The 12927-nt window shown below is 45.8% G+C and overlaps 1 pseudogene; it reads left to right on the top strand.

Annotated features, from left to right (window-relative positions):
* Positions 1 to 8116: 8116 nt before the first annotated feature.
* Positions 8117 to 9063, top strand: LOC116821990 (olfactory receptor 52E2-like; annotated as a pseudogene).
* Positions 9064 to 12927: the final 3864 nt, after the last annotated feature.

Below are 12927 nucleotides of genomic sequence, written 5' to 3'. Positions count from 1 at the left end.
CCTGAGGGGGGTTTCCAGGGAGGACTCTTCCATCTCAGAATTCACAGGTACCCATCTCTTACTGAGGAGCTCACTGTGACAAAGTGGGAATGTTCTTAATCTTTTGTCTGACTACTGTGTGGGTGCCTCAGTTTCCCCTATGCATTTCTTAAGAATCTAGGTGGTAGGATAAAGGCATGTGATTGCTGCAGAGTCTTAGAGGCCCGGTGTGTTGCCATCTGCACAAAGAATGGCTGACACCCTGTCTCCTGGCAACTGATGTCCTGGGCCCCTCCCCTGCAAGGTGCCAACTGAAGGTGCTTGAGAACAAAGAGATCAGGTGGCCTCTTTGCCCGGGAAAGAGACAAAGGCCAGAGGAGGGGCTAGAGAGTGACTGAGGCTTGGCTGCAGGAGCGGCTCCAGGCCCCAACACACCAAACGCGTGTTTGAGGTGGCAAGCCGCGAGGGGCACTCTGCTGGCACCGCAAGGGCGGCAGGTAAGTTGCCTTTGGCAGCTTGCCTGCTTAGGGTCCGCTGGTCCCACGGCTTTGGAGGACCTTCTGCGGGACCAGCAGACCCTCCGCAGGCAAGCCGCCGAAGGCAGGCTGCCTGCCATGCTTGGGGCGGCAAAATGCCTAGAACCACCCCTGTTTGGCTGGTGGAAATGAGTCAATTTGCTGTTGGGGACTCAGGGGAGAAAGGGCTCCAGGGCCCTGGGCTCTGGATACCCTCCCCCAAGATGGACTTCGCTAAAAATCCCCGATTTCTGTGCTAACAAAATCTCTTCTCCGCTGTGCTCCTGTCGACTAATAAACCTTCTGTTTTACAACACTGGCTGATTGTCACTGCTGGCTGCGAGTTTGGGGTGCAGGGCCTTCGGGAGCTCCTGGTGAGAACAGGGGTGCTGAAAGCTCTGAGGTCAGTCCCAGGAGGCGTTGAAGCCAAGGAGGCTTCCCCTAGCAGAGTATGCTTTGAGGGGAATCACACTAAAGAGGCTCCTGCCTGGGTTTGATTTAGAGCAGCTCCAGAGCACTGAGCCTGTGACCTCCGTGACACTCACCCGTTGAACAAACCCAGGGCAACGAGGGCATGATGGGATAGAGAATAGGTCTGGGGTCCTTTCTGCTCTGCACAGCCTATAAACATCCCAGGACCCTTGCCACAGGGGATGAGTTTGCTCCAATAACATTGGCCAAAATATCACTCTTTTCTGTGTGACCCCTGCGCACCCTAGCTGATGGCCTCCATCCCCGAGGTGGCTGCATTTCAATGGCACAGTGGATCCTTCAGAATTAAAAGTGGTAATAATTATACAAGTCCAAATACTGAGGTTATGGCCCATAATTTCCTCAGGCCCCACTGAGGCCAAAGCTCCCCTTTGTAGTAAGAACTGGGTAAAGTACTCAGGAGCCTACTGTGTGATAATGCACAGACACTGTCACCTCCTCCTCTTGCACCTCGGGGCTCTTGCTATTAATGGAGATGGCTTTTATCTGCTGGAAAGCATGGAGGTGCTAGGGCTCATCACTGGAAGAATTCTAAGAATTTTTCAACGTGGATATGTCATATTTGTTGCCAACTTCATTTGAGAAGTAGCCTGAACTGTTATGGCTAAAACATTTTTTTAAAAAACAACAACAATTCATCGGGAAGCAGATAACCAGCATGGGAAATTTCACACCAAATGATTAAAGTTTGGCAAACTTATAAGCAACAGAAAATGAGGTCTTCTAATTGAAGGTGTCAGACAGCCTTAAAAAAAGGTGGTGCCACCAGCACCACCTACAATGGCTAATCCATTTGTGAGTCCCACTCACCTAACTTTGCATTTGCCTTTTTTGAAAAAGAAAAAAAAATCCACACCCCTGAGAGATATAGTTATATCAAACTAAACCCAGTGTCCACGTGATGAAGTCAATGGAAGAATTTTTCCATTAACTTTGCTACCAACCTACACTGATGGGAAAGCCCCTGCTGTCAGTACAAGTAATGTCTCCCGTGAAGTGCTTTGGAAGTGCCACTTTAGAATTTTAAGTGTAGACAAGCCCACAAGCAGATCTTCCATAGACGCATCCAGTCTGGATCTGCAGACACGCGGAGTTGGAGAATCCACCATGTCCCTTCGCAGTTTGTTCCAAAGATTAATCACCCTCAGTGCTAAATATTTGGCCCTTATTTCCAGGTGGAATTTATCTGGCTTCAGCTTCCAGCCTTTGGGTCTTGCTCTGCCTTTCTCCACTACATAACAGAGCCTGTTATTGCCCATGGTTTTCTCCCCATGAAAGTCTCAGCTTGATTGTCCTTTTGGTAAGATAAATAGATGAAGCTCTTTAAGTATCTCACTGCCCGGGATTTTCTCCAGGACCCAATCATTTTTATTGCTTTTTTCTGCACTCTTTCCTATTTTTCAACATCCTTTCTGAAATGTGACCCTCTGACTGCATGCAGAAAGTCGGTTTCACCAATGCCATGTGCAGAGGCAAAATCCTTCCTCTGCTCCAACTCACCACTCCCCTGTTTATGCATCCAAGGATTGCAACAGACCTTTTGGCCACAGCATCACATTAGGAGCTCACGATGAGTCGGTTGTCCACAGTGACCCCTAAATCCTTCTGTGCGTTACAGCATTCCTGTCATAAGGTATATTTCCCAAATCTGAACCTTAGCGTCCAAAATTTGGGTATCTGCATGAAACCTCTAAGCTTAATTACCAACTTAGATCTGATAGCCTGCCACCACCCAAAAATGTAGTGTTTTGGGGCACTCTGACCTCCCCAACCTTCCCTGGGGACCCCAAGAACCCAAATCCCTTGGATTCTTAAAACAAGGAGAAATAAACCATTCCCCCTTCCCCTCCCTCCCAGACTTTCCCTGAGAGAGACAGTATTCCTGGCACAGAGAGAAATTAGCCTCTCTCTCCCCCTTCCCTCCTCCCCTACCAGTCCTGGTGTTTACATCCACTCTCCTGGGATAAAACAAGGGAAACAAGGAAAGATCAATCAGGTTCTCTAAAAGAAATCTGGAATAAACAGAAAAGGAAAGTAAAAGAATTATCTCTGTAACTCAAGATTAAATATTAACAGGGTCCTATAGTTTACAACAAAGGAAGAACCCTCCTCCATACCAATACAAATCAAAATATTCCCAGCAACTACACATATAAAAGTTAACCAGCCAGATCCACATGTCAAATAGAGTAAACAAACAATTAAAAACCTAAATCGCCTGTTTCTACTTACTATTTGAACAGAACTTTGGAAGCCTGTAGAATGTCTGGTCCCTCTCATACCCCCGAAAAAGACACACAGACAAATGACCACACCCAAAACTTCCTCCACACGGTGAAGATATCTTGTCTCCTGATTGGTCCTCTGGTCAGGTGTTTAGTTCCCTGTTTGTTAACCTTTTACAGGTGAAAGAGACATTAACCCTTAGCTATCTGTTTATGACAATTCCATAATACAGTGCCCTAGTCAGTGGGTCGGGCCTGCTTTGCCTGTTCCAAGTGGATCACTTTGCATTTGAACTCTATTACAACATTTTGTTTGCATTGGTCCAGCTAACTAGATGCTCCAGATCAAGATTAGCTTGGAGTAAGTTTGTTTTCTGTAATGTTTGTGGTGTGCTTGCTGCTTGACTGAAATATACCATGTGGTCTGTCTGTTTGGGGGACCATGTTCTGAGCCTAGCGGTCGGCTAGGGAACACTGAGAACTTCTTAATGAGGCTCTGATCCCTAAGCCCATCAACCCTTAAACAGCAGGCGGGGTTACTCAGGAAGACCAGGGCTTTAAAAAGCCCACTCCTACTTAACCAGAGGAGCAAGTGAACAGGGGAGTCTTGTGAGGGAGTGGGGAGGGGGAGCATGGGGAGGGTAGATACATTTAACATTCTTTACACTTAAGGCTAAAAACACCCCCTGTTAAAAGCAAAACAGAAACAAAGGAACGAGCTGCAGGATGAAAAGAGATGCCGGCAGAAGTCCTGCAACAGGATGGGGGCTATCCATTTTACTGCACTGAATGCAGCATGTATGATTACCTGCCCTATGGCAGGGTGTGTATGTGTACATTTAGCGTAAGGAGCTTCTCGACATCAGAGACAGTGCTCAGGGTTTGGAGGCCAGAGTGGCTGGACTGGAGGAGCTAAGGGAGACAGAGAGGTACATACATGAGACTTTCTGGGACCACAGTAGAATGGTCCCACCCCTGGTCTGACACCCTCTGTGCTGTTCAGAAGATGGAAGTCTCAGGGAAGCAGAACATCCAACTGGAGCTGTTGTGACCCTCCTTCCAGATGATGTCATGGTCTCCTCTTGCACTCAGGATACCTCTCTGGGGGAGGGAACTCCAGTTATTCGGAAGAGACAGGTAATTGTTTGGGGAGGACTTGATCATTAGAAACATAGTAAGCTGGGTTTGCACTGACCAGAAGAACTGCGTGCTGATTTGCCTGCCAGGTGCGAAGGTTGTGGATCTCTTCAGACATCTAGATAGTTGTCATCTGTAATTCTGAGGAGGAGTCAATGGTTGTGGTACATTTAGATACCAGTGACATAGAGGAGGATAGGAGAGAGGTCCTGGAGGCCAAATTTAGGCTGCTAGGTAAGATGTTGAAGTCCAAGGCCTCCATGGTAGCGTTGTCAGAAATGCTCCCAGTTCCATGTACAGAACCAGTTGAACAGGCAGACATGCAAGGTATCAATGTATGGATCAGACTATGGTGTAGAGAGGAGGGATTTAGCCTCTGTTTGCCAAAAGTTGGAATGGGTAACAGAGGATGGATCACTTGATGATTACCTGCTCCGTTCATTCCCTCTGGAGCACCTGGCATAGGCTACTCTCAGAAGACAGGAAACTGGGCTCAATGGACCTTTGGTCTAACACAGTATGGGTATGAGTGTTCTCATGTTTTTATATGTTCTTATGCCTACCATGGGCTCCTAACTGTAACCACTCTGCCAATCTTTGGGTCATCCACAAATTTTATCTGTAGTGATTTTCTATTTACTTTCAAATCATTGATGAAAATATTGACTAGCACCAGGCTACATCTGATCCCTGCAAAACCCTACTAGAAACACCCCTCACAAAGGCCTATTAACAACTGCTTTCTGTAAACTGTCAGTTGGTCAATTTTTAGTCCATCTAATGTATGCTGTACTGATATAGTACAGTGTTCATTTTTTTTTCTGAATGTTTTCCTCTACTAAAGCAAATGCCTCAGAGATATCAAAATGTATTGCATCTGCATGGTTTCCTTGATCAACCAGATTGTACTCTCATTAAAGGGTTGTGTTTTTTTACAAGGCATGTTTTCCATAAACCATATGTCATGATGCTGTCCATGGGAGCCAACAGAGGTCAATCAATTAGGATGAACTGCAAACAGAATGGGGTACAAACCCCCCAAAAGCTAGTGAATATTCCAATACTTAGATTTACCAAGTCAGCACAATACAGCTTCTATAGTACCTCACTGGTTACTTAGAAGTTCAAACAATGCAGTTCCCTTAAAGTGCCCAGCTCAGGCCTCCATCCAGACACACACGTCAGAGATGATGATGATTACTGAAAATCTTGTCTCATCATATAAAAGAAAAGGTTCTTCCAATCCCAAAGGATCAGCCACATACTCAGATCCAACTATAACTTGGATCTTACCCAAAATACATGCTATAGCCAATTTTTGTTAACTAAACTAAAATTTATTAAAAAAGAAAAGAGAGAAAGTGTTGGTTAAAAAATCAATATACAGACAGACTTGAATTCAATTCTTGAGGTTCAGATACATGGCAGAGATGAACTTGTAGTTGCCAAAAATCCTTTTAAAATAGTCCAGAGGTTATAGTCCAATGTACATATTCTGGGTGACTCCAGTCAGTGACTGGGGATCTCAGTCCTTGTGGCTTAAGGTTTCCCCCTCTTGAAACCCAAAATGGATCTGAGATGAAACAGGATCGTGTCCCAGATTCTTATACATTTCCAGCAGCCTTTTGGCCTGAGAAAACAATAGGCTTAACTCTCCTTCTCCCAAACATCATGGCAATTAGCACAGGGTAATTTATCCATTAAATGGTTCAGATACAGGTTACCACAACCTTCGAAGAGAAACATAGACAATACTACTATTTCACTGAAGTGTCTTCCTAAATATTAATATTCCTTTTTTGATCTTTGAATTAAAGCCATAGTAATAGACAAGACTTGTTTGCTGACATCACAAGACCTGAGCAAAAAATCTACCCTTCTCCCTCTAACAATGCAGACTTGCATTTCAAAGCTCTATTCATTTACAATCTTCCTAACCAGTCTTTAAAGTTTGGCCCTGGGTCAGGTCAGTCTGTGAGTTAATTAACGTTTTCTGTGCCTGTCACCTTTCAGTGAGATATTACAGTATACTCATAACATCACACCATGTCATTGACTATCATTAATTATATTCCTAGATTTTCTTTTAACTAATTTCATATCAGCTTTCCCATTGTTCCATAATCTTGTTAAATCATTCCTTAAACTTTCCCTTAATTTTTTAATAGTTTACGATTAACACAGAAATGTCCTCTATTTGCCTGATTGCATACTTCTGGTTCCGAATGAGATATGTGGCTGACAGATTAGCTCATAACTCTGGTGTTCATAAGTCTAAAGTTTTACTATAAATGCTGTTTAACATCTTCCTTGAGTGCTGATGGACAGGAAAAGTTTCCATCTCCTCAGGCGATATGAGCACCTGTTACTGCTTTTTGTTTTGAATGCAGAAGAAAAATAATTCTTGAACACATCTACCTTTACTACAGCATTAACAAGATTCCGTTCTCCTTCTAGAAATTGGCCTAAACCTTTGTTAGGACTTCTTTTGTTCTTAGTATACTTAATATCCTCCTTTCGTAGCCCTGCCAAGCACAGATTTTTTCCTGATGTTTTTAACATCACATAGCAATTCTCCCAACTTCCGATTGCACTGTTTGCTATTTTCCCCTTTCCCCATTTGTTATATATTGTTCTCTCCCCCTCACCTCGTATCACTGCCTTCACTTTGCCACTGAACCAGGTTTTTGTCCAAAGTTCTCCACTTCCTTGACTGCGGAATTGTGGCTTTTTAGCTATCGAATAAAATCTTCTTAAAAAACTCGGAATGTTCATTCACGTTTTTCTATCTAAATTTTTCCTCTCAATCACTTTTGATGATATTTTGTTTCGGTTTGGGGAATTAGCCCCTTTGAAGTGCTAAATCTCTATAGATGGTACTGGTTGGGAACTATTCTCTGTTTGTCCATTTGATTGTAATCAGTTCAATTCTTTATTTTCCTCTACTCTATTATATGCCCCCTTATTTGTCTCTTCTCTAAACTAAACAGTCCCAGACTTTTCAGTCTGTCCGCATATGGCAGCCTCCCTCATTCTCACAGTCTGTCTCAGAAATCCCCTTTCTATCTGTTGTATCCTTTATAAAGACTGAGTGATGAAAACTGAGCGCATCTCCAGAGCAGGTTATTCTCCATCCCATTCCTTAAGCATCCAAACATTGTCTTTATTTTGTCCATTACTGCTGTTACTGTGCAGGTGTTTCCATGGGGCTGCTGTCAGTGACACCCAGGTCTATTTCAGATGTGCTCTATTTGGGATGCCTCCAGTTGGCACATATCTTGGTAAAAGATTGTGTTTTTTTCTACTCTCAGACTTTGAGCAATTGTGTGAATGGGGAACTCCCTACAGCATGGACTCTCTAGCCTGGGTTTCATTGACTTAAGGAACAATAATGGACAGGCAGTATCCATTCTTGTGTTTCCTGTGGGAGTCTATTAATCTTTCCCACAGCATGACGTTTAGGAATTATTGACTCACGGAGCACCATCAAATATGGAATTGGCATTAGTAGGGTCAGTTCATAATTCATTTATATGAATAATGAAAATGTTATTTTTCACTATGTGAAGAGCAACCAATCTGCTTCACCTACGAAAACAGCCTCCAATACTGGACTTAGTGTGTCATATTAACATTGTCTCTCCATCCAGGAATTTGTACTGTGACCATCACCCTAGAGCCTGGGTACATACAGGAAGTCACGGGAAGGTACGATACATGCAGAAGACACCATCTTGCTTCAGATTTGGACACTGTCTCCCTTGCTCCATGTCGTATTCCAACACAACCAACTTCACCAATCCCTCCACCTTCATCCTGCTGGGTATTCCTGGCCTGGAGGCGGCCCATGTCTGGCTCTCCATCCCCTTCTGCACCATGTACGCCATAGCCATCTTGGGGAACTTCACCATCCTGTTCATCGTAAAGATGGAGCCGAGCCTCCATGTTCCCATGTACTATTTCCTCTGCATGCTGGCCGTCACCGACCTGATCCTGTCCACGGCCACTGTGACCAAAACACTGAACACCTTCTGGTTCAATTCCAGGGAGATTGATTTCAGTGCCTGCCTCACCCAGCTGTACTTCATTCACTGCTTCACAGTGATAGAGTCTGGGATCTTAGTGGCCATGGCTTTTGATCGTTACGTGGCCATCTGCCATCCCCTGAGACATTCCACCATCCTAACAAACTCTGTGGTGGCCAATATCGTCCTGGCAATGGGGATGCGCGGCTGTGTCTCGTACTGCCTTATCCCTTCCTAGTGAGGGGCTGGCCATATTGCAGAACCAACATCATCCCCCACACGCACTGTCAACACATGGCCATGGTGACGCTGGCCTGCGCCGACATCCGTGTCAATAGTTATTATGGTCTCTTTATGTTGTTCTGTGGGAATGGTCTGGATGTGTTTTTTATCGCCGTGTCCTATACTTACATCCTCAGGGCCATCTTCAGACTCCCCACAAAGGACGCCCGGCTCAAGACGTTTGGAACCTGCGTCTCCCATCTCTGTGCCATCTTAGCCTTTTACATCCCCGCTCTCTTCTCCTCCCTCACACACTGGTTTGGCCAGAATGTGGCCCGGCATTTCCACGTTCTCATTGCCAACATATACCTCCTGGTGCCTCCCATGCTAAACCCCATCATCTATGGGGTGAGGACCAAACAGATCCAGAACAGGCTGCTCCGGCTGTTTACTCATAAAAAGACCTAAAATTTTCTCCTGTTGCTCCAACTCTCAGGCTGAGCTCTATGCAGAGCTTGCGGGTGATATGGTGCTGGACCCTCTTACCTGAATCACTGACTGGACAGTCTAAGGGTATGTCTACACTACAGGTTTATTCTGATTTTACAGAAATTGATTTTTGGAACAGATTGTATAAAGTCAAGTGCACGCGGCCACACTAAGCACTTTAATTCGGCGGTGTGCGTCCATGTACCGAGGCTAGCGTCGACTTCTGGAGCGTTGCAGTGTGGGTAGCTATCCCATAGCTAGCCCATCATTCCCATAGTCTCTCCCACCCATTGGAATTCTGGGCTGATATCCCAATGCCTGAAATTTGTCGTGGGTGGTTATGAGTAAATGTCGTCAGTCAATCCTCCCTCCATGAAAGCAATGGCAGACAATCATTTCATGCCCTTTTCCATGGATTGCCCGGGCAGACGCCATAGCACGCCAACCATGGAGCCCATTCAGCCCTTTTTCACTGTCACCATATGTCTACTGGATGCTGCTGACAAATGCAGTACTGCAGTGCTACACAGCAGCATCCCCTGGCCTTTGCAAGTTACCAAAGATGGTTACCAGCCCTACTGTACTATCTGCTGCTTTTCAAGTTGACAAAGACAGTTACTAGTCAAACTGTACCATCTGCTGCTGTCGTGGGTGCTCCTGGCTGGCCTCAGTGAGGTCGATCGGGGTCACCTGGACAAAAATGGGAATGGCTCCCCAGGTCATTCTCTTCTTTAAGTTTTGTCTAAAAGAGAGTCAGTCCTGTCTAGAATATCAGGCAAATCTACTAAAGAACCAGAGAGGCAAACGGCCGCTCCAGGTCAGAGCCCCAGACATCCCGCAGAAATGATGAGCTGCATGCCGTTCTAGGGGGTGCCCCTGCAACAACCCCACCCGTTGCTTCCCTCCTCCCACACCCCTCTTGGGCTACCGTGCCAGTTATCCCCCCATTTGTGTGATGAAGTAATAAAAAGAATGCAGGAATAAGAAACAACACAGACTTTATTGCCTCTGCAAGCAGAGATCAAAAGGGGGAGGGGAGGGCGGTTGGCTTACAGCGAAGTAGAGTGAACCACCATTCTGCACTTGTCCAGCCGATAGCTGAGAATGGGAATCTGTGACAAGCACTAGGATAGAAGCACAGGGAGGACTGAATCTCCATTTGTATGTCGGCCTTTGGTTGACACTGGTAAAATACAAAATATCTCAGGATATGTATGTTGGGGGACAGTTCTAAACGGCAACTTAATTTTTTTATTTGCAGCAAAATGTAGAAGTCTAAGTATCTGATTGTGAGCCCTGGTAGCAAGGGGTAGGCGCGACCATGCGGTGCTGCTGACTGGGGAGAGCAGCCTGAGGCAGAAGCCTCCAGCTGCCATGATATTCCAGGCAGGACTGAATCTCCATTAGACAAAGCTTAAAGAAGGGAATGATCGGGAACCATTCCCATTTTTGCCCAGGCACCCCCGGCCGACCTTACCGAGGCCAGCCAGGAGCACTCACGGAACGACAATGACGGATATCAGTCATACTGTGCCATCTGCCGTCCTCAAAGGAAGGGAAGGGGATGCTGCTTTGTAGCGCTGCAGCACTGTGTCTGCCAGCAGCATCCAGTAGACATACGGTGACATTGAAAAAAGGCAAGAAAAGATTTTTTTCCTTTGCTTTCACAGAGGGGGGTGGGGGCTGATGACATATATCCTGAACCACCTGCAATAATGTTTTTGACCCTTCAGGCTTTGGGAGCTCAGCCCAGAATTCAAATGGTTTTTGGAGAGTGCGGGAACTGTGGGATAGCTATAGTCATCAGTCGCCCCTCCCTCTGTGGGCGTTCATTTCATCCTTTGGCTTTCTGATACGCTTGTCTCAGCTCCTTAAGTTTCACGCAGCACTGTGTTGAGCCCCTGTTGTGGCCTCTGTCCATCATGACCTTAGAGATTTTTTCAAATGTTTTCGCATTTCGTCTTTTGGAATGGAGTTCTGATAGAACAGATTCATCTCCCTATACAGAGATCAGATTCAGTACCTCCCGTATGGTCCATGCTAGAGCTCTTTTTTGATTCTGGGACTGTGTGGTCACCTGTGCTGATCAGCGCTCCATGCTGAGCAAACAGGAAACAAAATTCAAAAGTTTGTGGGGCATTTCCTGTCTACTGGCCAGTGCATCCGAGTTCAGATTGCTGTCCAGAGTGGTCACAATGGTGCACAATGGTGGGATAGCTCCCCAAGACCAATACTGTTGCATTGCGGCCACACTAACACTAATTCGAACCGGCAATGTCGATTTCCGCGCTACTTCCCTCATCAGGGAGGAGTACAGACAATGATTTTAAGAACCCTTTATATCGAAGTAAAGGGCTTCGTTGTGTGGATGGATGCAGAGTTAATTCGATTTAACACTGCTAAATTCGAGTTAAACTCGTAGTGTAGACCAGGCCTAAGAGACATTCAATATTTTCCCAGCCTTACTGTGGTGTGTCAGTGTTACAAACTGGGAAACTGATCTGTGTACAGCTCATTAACTCATAGGATTACCACCTTTCTAATTGTAATTGTAACTGGATCCATGGGGTCCTGCCCCACCTCTTCCCTCAGGACCCCACACACCTCTGTGCCTCTTTTCCCTAAGGCTCCATCCCTGTTACTCTTGCTTCTCCTCCCTCCCATCACTCTCTGCATCATCTCTGTGACGGGTCCCCCCTGGGGTGCCACCTGGAACTAATGTACAGCTGAGCCCGCTGTCTCACCAATATGGTTCCCTCTGGCACGGTGACGTTGTGACAAGCCTCAAAACCCTTCAAGCTTACACTAACACCGACATTCACAGGCAGGGACCACACCCAACTGTATTCAGGATTGCTCTGGCCACTACTCATGAACGCACAATAGAGAAGCTACAGCCAAAATACTCCCAGATCCCCAGCCCAAGACTCCAAAGTTCTATCATCCTGCCCTGGTCAAAACCCGACCCGTATGAATTTATTACACAGTCCACCATTTCTAGAACGGAAAGTGGATGTGCACCAACTCTTGTTCATCAGCTGAGATTTTCCCCCTTTGCACTTCAAAGAACACATAGTGATTTAAATCTAAGCCTAATGTGCTAGTTAGTATCTGAGTCACGCAGTGTCTCACCCAGTTAGACAGCACAAGCAGGTTAGTTTTTTCAGGCCAGCACTTCCCCACCAGTTCAGTCTTTTTCCTCTGGTACTTTCAGGTGTATTGTTGTAGGGAGAATGAGGACCCCGTCATCATGTTGCATCAGGTGGATAGAAATCTGGCTATATTGTCAGGCTCAACAAGTAGTGATCCATTGTCAGGCTCCATGTCTAGCTGGCAGCCGGGATCAAGCAGAGTTCCCCAACGGTCGATCCTGGGGCCAGTTTTGTTCAACATCTTTATGAATGATCTGGATAATGGGATTGATTGCACCATCAACAAGTCTGCAGATCTCACTAAGCTGGACGGAGAGATAGATATGCTGGAGTGTAGGGATAGGGTCCAGAGTAACCTAGACAAATTGGCTAAGCAGCAGTTCTGCAGACCTGGGGATTGCAGTGGACAAGAGGCTGGATATGAGTCAGCAGTGTGTCCCTGTTACCAAGAAGGCCACCAGCATATTGGGCTGCATTAGTGGTAGCATTGCCAGCAGATCAAGGGAAGTGATTATTTCCCTCAATTTGGCACTGGTGAGGCCTCATCTGGAGTACTGGGTCCAGTTTTTGTCTGCCCACTACAGAAGGGATGTGGACAAATTGGAGAAAGTCCAGTGGACAACAACGAAACTGATTAGAGTACTGGGGCACATGACTTATGAGGAGATGCTGAGGGAATTGGAATTGTTTA

Source organism: Chelonoidis abingdonii, chromosome 1, assembly GCF_003597395.2.
Source record: "Chelonoidis abingdonii isolate Lonesome George chromosome 1, CheloAbing_2.0, whole genome shotgun sequence".
NCBI lineage: Eukaryota > Metazoa > Chordata > Testudines > Testudinidae > Chelonoidis > Chelonoidis abingdonii.
Note: the sequence above shows the minus strand (reverse complement) of the source record. Positions and strands in the feature narration are given on the sequence as shown.